The 7,674-nt window shown below is 41.3% G+C and overlaps 1 long non-coding RNA gene across 1 annotated transcript; it reads left to right on the forward strand.

Moving 5' to 3' along the window:
* Window positions 1–568: 568 nt before the first annotated feature.
* Window positions 569–6,051, forward strand: LOC145555176 (uncharacterized). Its single transcript, XR_014091269.1, has 2 exons — window positions 569–636; window positions 5,723–6,051. It is a non-coding gene; the product is annotated as an uncharacterized LOC145555176 (long non-coding RNA).
* Window positions 6,052–7,674: the final 1,623 nt, after the last annotated feature.

Here is a 7,674-nt window from a genome sequence, read left to right on the forward strand (position 1 = left end):
CAAACTCCAGTCCTGAAGGGCCGCTGTCCTGCAGTTTTTAGATGTGCTACAGGTACAAAACACCTGAATCGAATGGTTTAATTACCTCCTCAGTTCTCCAGAGCCTTGCTAATGACCTAATTATTCTATTCAGGTGTGGTGCAGCAGAGGCACTTCTAAAAGTTGCAGGACACCGGCCCTCGAGGACTGGAGTTTGACACCCCTGATCTAAAACATGCAGGTCAGTGTGCCTTGAGGACCAGGGTTGGGAAACACTGCTCTACACCTATAATTAATTTGGTGTTAAGAGATGAGCGTTTTCTAAAGGTAACGAACTGCAACGAAGTACAAATCAGATTTTTACTTTTGTGTTGAATGTCTGTTATACAATATATTTACCACTAAAAACAAACAAACAACAACACTTTTATGCAAAATTCAGCAACTGCACAGTTCTTGTTAAATAGTGTAAGATAAGTAGTAGGCCTATTTCAAAAGAGCAGAAGAAATCTTATGTTTTTTGAGCAATAACAATATTTGTTGCTAACCTGTTGCTAAGAGATGGGTGTGTTTACTGGTAACCAAGTGCCACAAAGTGAACAACAGATTTTTACTTTTGAAAAATTTGGCAACGGTAAATGTCTTGTATCTAATAAGGTAAGCATTATTTCGAAAGAGCTTATGTTTTATAAACTATAAAACTTGCTACTAATTTGGTTTTAAGAGATAAGCGTTTTCTACTGGTAACGAACTGCAACGAAGTATAAATCGAGATTTTTACTTTTGTGTTGAATGTTTTATAAAATATTTAAAACTAATGACAAAGAGAATGAAGTTTTCTACAAAATTCACCAACTACACAATTCTTAAGTATAAAATAAGTGATATTTCCAAAGAGCAGAAGAAATATGTTTTTTGATCAATAAGACGTTTTGTTGCTAGCCTGTTGCTAAGAGATGGGTGTGTTTACTGGTAACCAAGTGCTACGAATTAAACTTAAGACTTTTGTGTTGCGGAATAATGTATTTAGTGCCCACAGATTTTTTTTTCATAGCGCCTGCTCACTGCCTGCTATTTTTACCCTTAGCAACAGTTGCCATGCTTCTGACAATGATGTCATCAGCATGACTTCAAATGATGTCTGTGTCATGAGGCCCTTCTGAGGATGACTTTATGATGTCATAAGAGTCCATGACATCACCAACTGATCAGTTAATTCTCTGATCAGTTACCACAAAACAGTTAACAAGTCAGCCAACGCAAGATTCATTTGGACGTTTTAGCTCAGCATAATAAAGATGAATGACGAAAGCCCACAGAGGGAAATGGATGTGAAGCCTAAGGTTTCCTTTTGGACGAAAGTGAAAAAAACATTTTCCAACAAAGTTCAACCAGGTCAAAGAAGCCCAGATTACAAAAAGAGATACTTTCTCAGTGAACTTCTGTGGGAAGTGATTGAAAAGGCTGCAGATGGACCAACTCTGCATCTTGTCAGACCAAACTTTGAGGATCAGCATAGTCAAATTTTGATTTTGCTTTTGAGAGAAACTGGAGATATAAATGTGGACATACTCTCGGAGGTGTCAGAAGAGCTTGGTGAAAGGATTTTCCACAGTATTGCGAGAGATGCATTCCACTTTGCCAATGAACTGCATTTAATTGCACTACTTGATTACCCAGAAGGACACCAAGTCATTGTGGAAAAATTCAAAAAGCACCTGGAGAATCCTGTTCCTCCAAAGAAAATGTTAACATCAACAAAAAGAAAGTTCAGAAAGACTTTTTTTCCTAACGAGGACTTGTACGCAGATGAAAACTGCTTGAGTGAGGATTATACTCAGGCAACCATGGACCCTGAACAATTTTGAGGGACGCAAACAGAATGGGTTTCAGACGTGGAACAGAAGATGAAAGGAGGGTTATGGTGGAAAATATTGTTTGGAGATTGATTTACCAGTCTAGTAGCAGATCTAGCTGTGCGGATTACAAATTGAAGCACCTCAAACGTGTCCAGAGAAAGCTTGCTAGAAAAATCTGGAGAAAAGTCAAGCACATAGATTTTGTCTTTTATGATAAAATGGAAAAAAAAGTCTGCCAAGATATCTTGCAACTTCTCTGGGGCAATGAAGATATGGTTAGAGAGTTACTCTTCAAGATGATAAAAAGCAACAACCCAATTGTCATTTACAAGGTTGTGGAGTGCTTTATAAGAACCCTGGCACGACCGAGGAAAATTAATCTCCGAGACACCTTTCTTCATAAGGCATGGGGGCTCATCAAAAAGGCTGCATGTTGTGGATATGATTCAGACAAAGAAGAGAGACAAGAACCCACCAAGAGTGGACCAAACGTGTTTAGTCCACGCTTAGCTGGGCCTCTAAATTTGATCAACTCAGAGGCTGGTACTGACTCGGAGGAGTCAGGACCGGTCCCTGAGTCAGGACCTGTCCCAGAGTTGGGACACATCTCAGAGTCAGGACTTGTCTCTGAGTCAGGGCCCGTCTCAGGGTCAGGACAGACATCTGAGACGAGACCTGCCTCAGAGTCAGGACAGACCTCTGAGATGGGACCTGCTTCAGAGTCAGTACAGACCTCTGCGACGGGACCTGCGTCAGAGTCAGTACAGACCTCTGCGACGGGACCTGCGTCAGAGTCAGGACAGACCTCTGCTACGGGACCTGCGTCAGAGTCAGGACCTGCGTCGGAGTCAGGACCTGTCTCAGAGTTAGGACCTGTCTCTGAGTCAGAACCTGCCTCAGGGTCAGGACAGACATCTGAGACGAGACCTGCCTCAGAGTTAGGACAGACCTCTGAGATGGGACCTGCTTCAGAGTCAGTACAGATCTCTGAGACGGGACCTGCCTCAGAGTCAGGACAGACCTCTGCGACGGGACCTGCGTCAGAGTCAGGACCTGTCTCAGAGTTAGGACCTGTCTCTGAGTCAGGACCTGCCTCGGTGTCAGGACAGACCTCTGAGACGGGACCTGCCTCAGAGTCAGGACCTGCCTCAGAGTTAGGACCTGTCTCTGAGTCAGGACCTGCCTCAGTGTCAGTACAGACCTCTGAGACGGGACCTGCCTCAGAGTCAGGACCTGTCTCAGAGTCAGGACCTGTCTCAGAGTCTGGACCTGTGTCAGAGTCAGGACCTGCGTTGGAGTCAGGACCTGTCTCTGAGTCAGAACCTGCCTCAGAGTTAGGACCTGTCTCTGAGTCAGAACCTGCCTCAGAGTCAGGACAGACCTCTGAGACAGGACCTGCCTCAGTGTCAGGACAGACCTCTGAGACAGGACCTGCCTCAGAGTCAGGACCTGTCTCAGAGTCTGGACCTGTCTCAGAGTCTGGACCTGTCTCAGAGTCTGGACAGATGTCTGAGTCAGGACCTGTCTCAGAGTCTGGACCTGTCTCAGAGTCTGGACCTGTCTCAGAGTCTGGACCTGTCTCAGAGTCTGGACAGATGTCTGAGTCAGGACCTGTCTCTGAGTTGAGACCTGTCTCAGAGTCAGGACCTGCCTCGAGTCTGGACCTGCCTCAGAGTTAGGACCTGTCTCAGAGTCAAGACCTATCTCAGAGTCTGGACAGATATCTGAGTCTGGACCTGTCTCTGAGTTAGGACCTGTCTCAGAGTCAGGGCCTGCCTACGAGTCCGGACCTGTCTCAGAGTCTGGACAGATGTCTGAGTCTGGACAGATGTCTGAGTCTGCACCTGCCTCAGAGTTAGGACCTGCCTCTGAGTCAAGACCTGTCTCAGAGTCTGGACAGATGTCTGAGTCAGGAACTGTCTCAGAGTCAGGACCTGTCTCAGAGTCGGGCCCTGTTTCAGAGTTAGGGCCTGCCTCCGAGTCAGGACCTGTCTCAGAGTTTGGACAGACGTCTGAGTCAGGACCTGCCTCAGAGTCAGGACCTGTCTCCGTCTCACGACAGACCTCTGGGTCCTCATGCCTAATTGGTGTTTTCAGGATTTTTTCTCACCAACGGATGGACACCTTGTCAGAAGTTTCAAAACTGGATGCGTTTCCTCAGCAGAACTTCGCAACCTACCGGAGCAGATGATTATGGCCTGAAGAGTGCTTACAAGTTTTCAATCTGAGAATACCGGAAACTTTTAGTCATCCGCTGTTACAGTCAGAGCAATGTGGGTAGAGTGTACCGAAGAGTCAGAACGGGGGGCCGACAGAACGGTGGCGGACTGGTGGGGCTAGAAGGGGTTCGAAGAAGAACGAGAGAAGGTGGGGGGCTGACATATCGTTAGAGAGGTGGGGGGTGGGGGAAGCGAAGAAGGAGGGAACGAAGGAGAGACATTGAGGGGGGCTAGTGTACCATGAGAGGTACACTACCCCCCCCCCCCTCAATGTAGAGGTAGATGTGAGGGGTCGAAGAGGGTGGGGGCGATCTAGCGTACCATTGAGAGCTGGGAGTGGGGTGGACGGACAGCGTATTGCAAGAAGGGGGAGTTCTGGCTGTAGAAGGAGGGGGGCGAGGGAAAGACATTGGGGGGGCCTAGTGTACCATGAGTGGTACACTAGCCCCCCCTCAATGTATAGGTAGATGTGAGGGGTCGAAGAGGGTGGGGGCGATCTAGCGTACCGTTGAGTGCTGGGGTGGGGGGAGCGGACGGACAGCGAATTGCAAGAAAGGGGAGGAGGTCTGGCTGCAGAAAGAGGGGGGCGAAGGAAAGACATTGGGGGGGCCTAGTGTACCATGAGTGGTACACTAGCCCCCCCTCAATGCATAGGTAGATGTGAGGGGTTGAAGAGGGTGGGGGCGATCTAGCGTACCGTTGAGTGCTGGGGGGCGGACGGACAGCGAATTGCAAGAAGGGGGAGGAGGTCTGGCTGCAGAAAGAGGGGGACAAAGGAGAGACGTTAATCCCCCGAGCCACCTATAAATGCTATTTTATTTATATAATCAGGGCTATTGTAAATAAACAAATATTTTAGTGATCGCATAATCTATTGATTCTTACGATTAATCGAGTAATCATATAAAAAAAATGGACAAACTAAGTATTGGTAAATCTGGCATAACAGTAGTGTTACTATTGGATATGAATATTGGTTAAATTTTCATTTTTGAGCTTCCCTAACAGTTACTTTTTGTAGTTTAGAAAACTAACCTGTAATAATAACAAGTCACTTTCTAAGTTAACCTGAAAAAAGTTATACAAAAATCTAAAATTAATTTCAATTTAATAAAAAGAGGCATGCTCACAAATACGCTTATTAAAAATGTCTATGATCCAGCATTTAGTTTATGTAGTCAGTCAGTTTAATAGATGAACTCTCACGTTGCCCCATACATGTCAAGCTTTGAGTTTGAGAATATGGGAAATGTCGCCTGAAGTGGTGGTGGTGGTGGGCCATAATTTAACAGTTTGTATATGTTAAATTACAGGAGAAAAACAGTTAAATTACGGAAAAATTCTGCTGAAATTCCGTAAAAAACAAGAAAATGTATTGGCAGAAAATTACCAGGACATTTCCCTGTTTTTTATGGAAAAAATAGAAATAAAATACTGTTAAATTACGGGAAACTTCTGACGGAAATTCTGTGAAAAAAACATTTAATCTAATTTTTTATTTTTTTCAGAATTTCCATCAAAATATTTTCCATAATTTAACAGTTTTTATGTTAAATTTAACAATTTCTTGTTAACCCAAAACTGAAATTATCTCCCTTTTACTCTGTCTTTTGTGATTTATTCACAAACTTTTTTTAAAAATCTTGGACATTTCCAATACGGTAGGAGGCCTCGGGAAAGACCCAAGACACGCTGGAGGGATTATGTCTCTCGGCTGGCCTGGGAACGCCTTGGGGTTCCCCTGGAGGAGCTGGAAGAAGTGGCTAGGGAGAGGAAAGTCTGGGCCTCCCTTCTGAAGCTGTTGCCCCCGCGACCCGACCCCAGATAAGCAGCAGAAAATGGATGGATGGATTTCCAAATACTTTTGTCCACCAAACCATTGAAGTCTGTATTCTATACCATATGTTAATTATAGTGTAAAATATATTAAAGTTCATTTATTTAATATATTAACATAATTTTGAAACAAAATTAAATTCTAAGTCTACAGGAAATGTAGTTGTAGAACCCAAAACACTTAGTTTGAAAGTAGCTCATGCAAAGTGATGTAAAAATGAAACCATTCTACAATCAATTTGCAGACTTTATTTTGCAATTTAAGACCATAAATTAACATGTCATCTGGTTTTTATAACTAACATTTGCTATTATATATTAAGAGTATATTAAGAATATTAACATATTCTTGAGCTTGCTGTTGTTTATCTTCTATACATCACAACTAATTTATTGCATTTTACTATACAAATTTTCAACGTATAAATTAAATGTAAAGCAGTCTTGACTCTAGTCTTTGAAGTCAAATAAACAATTTTGTTAAGTTATTACTATAAGATGGAACATAAAAAATTGCTTTTGAACATGAAAATCATAGTTGTAAAGAGGACCAACATACTTCAAAATAAATCCCGAAAGTCAAACATTATTTTTATGAAATACAGGTATAAATATTTTGTTAAAAATCAAATGCTACATAAATTTGGGGTGGCATTGCCACCCCTGTTGTGACCCCAGCTGGCGACTATGAATTCAATAAATAGTTATGGCAAATCGGACATTAAGCGCATGTCTGATTTGCGCTTAATGTCCGATTTGTTATCGGAATCTCTTTTTTCCGGTAACATTGAATGCAACACAATGTAACCTTACGTCACCAGCTTGAATTTACCAAAATTAGTAATTATTGTTAATGCCTTCCCTACTTTGAAGGCAATATTATGCGAGTAAAAATGGCGAATTTGAACAGCGCTTGTTATCTTCCCTGTGTTCAAGTTTTTACTTCTTTTTGTGGCGTTTTTTAAATAAATGACAATACCGCCACCATCTGGTCTGGAGTGTGAACTGGAACTAATGCGGTTGATTATCAGGTTTTACATCACACATCTGAAAATGGATTGGGTACTTTCTTAAAAATTCCATCATGATTATCTTTTTTTTTATTATTGTATGCAATTTTAATAAATAGTAAAAGATTATTAAGGCACTTAAAAATTCATACTTTTTAGGTACTTAAAAATATGCCTACATATTACATTAAACACACTTTAAAGGTGCCTAAAAGACATACTTCTGCATATGTATCAATTAGTTTTATTTTGTAATCAGGTTGCTGCGTGATGCAGACTTCTGCCCAGGTCCCTCTTGAAAATGAGATCTGGATCTCAATGGGGTTCACCTGGTTAAATAAAGAAAATTAAGGCATACTTTATTAGCCTAAAATTTACACTGAGATGTAATTTAAAACATACTGAAATTAATAATCTAAAGTAGTGTTAAGTGAATTTTAAAAAATTATATTTTGAGCATATATTTTTAAATATACACAAAATATATTTTAAATATACTTGAGAAAGTGTATATTTACACTTGGGCAAATATATATTTTGTTCACTTAAAGTATACTTTTATTTCATAAATTAAAAGTGTATTTTGGTACAATTATGTTTAAGTGTGTTTAAAGTTCTAATTTCGAAATTGGTACAAGTATACTTTTAGTATACTTCAGATATACTTATAGTACACTTATTACTTAGTATACTTAAAGTGTACTTTCACAAATTTAAGTATGTTTGAAAGATACTGAAGTATACTTTTTTTCACCTGGGTGAACTGAGCCA

Source organism: Poecilia reticulata, chromosome 2 (assembly GCF_904066995.2).
Source record: "Poecilia reticulata chromosome 2, P_reticulata-male-v2, whole genome shotgun sequence".
Taxonomy (NCBI): Eukaryota; Metazoa; Chordata; class Actinopteri; order Cyprinodontiformes; family Poeciliidae; genus Poecilia; species Poecilia reticulata.